We start from the raw sequence: 2,020 nt of genomic DNA, 5'->3' as shown, positions 1-2,020 counted from the left end.
TTACACACACACAAAAAAAAAACAGATGTGTTGGATTTATTTAACCAAGTTATGGCAACAATTTCCACTCAACTGAGTCAAGGAAGTGCAAATCAACTTTCACATGTTAAAGTTGCTTTACTCAACTAAGTCGAGTAGAAATTGTTGACATGACTTGGTTAAGTGAGTCCAACAATCTGGTTTTGTTGTGTAGATTATTAGAAAATAAGATTTGGACACTTCAAACACAGCCTATTTATTCTATTAAAATAAAAGTTTGTCCTTTGTTATTTACTCACCTCTGCAGTTCAACAATCACATTTTATCTGTTTAATTTTGTTTAGATGTTTATTAAAATCTGTGTCGTTTATGGAAGTTGTTTGGTGCCAAATGTACAGACTGTCTGTTAGAGGAACTTTATTTAAATCTCAGATTAAAACATTTGAAAGTGAAACCTGCAGATTTTGGCTCCATGTGGGTCTTCACTTTATGTTTGTAAAGCTGTGTGAGGTTGTGTGTTCAGTCGTTAGGTGTTGGTATCAGTCGTGTGAACATGTTCAATGTAAAAAGATTTTATTTCTGTTTAATGTGTTTTATGTTCTTCAGACTTGAACTCACCTCAGTCATTCGTAAAAGAGAACTTTACCATATATTAGTTATAATGTTATTTATCATCAGTTTTTTGTCTTATTGAATGAAATAAAGTGTTTGAAACGGCTTCACTTCTTATTTTGATTAAAACATGCAGAAAATTTAATTAGAAGCCGTGTTCTCTAACACCAGGTGAAATCTTCACGTGAGATTTATTACCAGTCACATTGTTGCATGTTTTGAAACACAAAAATAATTCTGTTTTACCTAAACGCATATATGCATGATGYAATGTGCAATGAGCCCCACATCCAGACCTGTCAATCCTTATCAGGGTCCAAATGCAGACTCATCATTCTGATCAGACCAACACCTAACAGAACGTCTGCTCCGTGTAAACAGAACTCTGCTTCCAATCTGGAGTTAACCCRTAAAACTTTTTTATTTATTAAAAAATGAAACAACAGTTAAAAGTTTTAAATAACTTTAAACCTATCGTATTTATTCAAGTATAATACAATCATAATTTTTGAGTTTAAAAAACATAAAAAATCTAATCACCAACAACCCATGTATAATACGACCCCCTAATTTATGGATGATTTTTAGGGTTAAATTTCTAGTATTAGCCTATACATGAATATAATACAGTATTCAGTGTTTCCCCCACCATCATACAAGCGGGCCTAAGAATTTCACGGCATGTAGTCTTTTTTATTTAAACAAGGCCAGATCAAGTCCAGAGCTATTTTTTTGCGACCCTCCATATCCACCTCTCGCCAAACTTGGGGAAAAAGACTGTGCAGAGCGAGGCTGAGCGCTGTGTGTGGTCCTCACAAAGATAGGAAGACGTGTGTGAGATTAGATGGCAATGAAAACTCTGCTTCTAATCATGTTGCACCGATGCGACAGCTTTGCGAGCTACTTTTTATGTCTTTAAAAGAAAATGCGACAGGTGAAGCCACAGCATGGTTACTACCTTATCAATAATTACTGCCATTTTTCCTTTCTCTGTGGGTGGGGGGTCAGCTTCACTCAGCTCAGGTGAACACCTCCCAGGAACGCACACGTTTCCTGGACTATTTTCCACCAAGGATTACATCGTATTTTATATATATTATATTTCTAAAAGCACTTCGCAGCATTTCCCCTGTGTGTTCACGTCACGAGCGCAACAAAACCGCGACGGATCAGCTGACTGTTTTTAAAGTGAGGGGCAGCGAACATATCCACCTGCAGCAGCGCAGCTCCGACCAGCCCGGAACTTAAAGTCCACATGTCAACCCCTTCAGACGTTTAGCGTGTATAATGAGCGTCAAAAATTTATAATTTGCGCAAAAAATCTGTATTAATCACACGGATGGGGTGGGGGTGCGCTGACCGCAGCTGCGCGGGGTGGTGGGGAGGAGGAGGAGGAGGAGGAGGGTCTTTTAAAGACGTGTCTACATTT

Source organism: Austrofundulus limnaeus, unplaced genomic scaffold (genome assembly GCF_001266775.1).
Source record: "Austrofundulus limnaeus strain Quisiro unplaced genomic scaffold, Austrofundulus_limnaeus-1.0 Scaffold220, whole genome shotgun sequence".
Taxonomy (NCBI): Eukaryota; Metazoa; Chordata; class Actinopteri; order Cyprinodontiformes; family Rivulidae; genus Austrofundulus; species Austrofundulus limnaeus.
Note: the sequence above shows the minus strand (reverse complement) of the source record.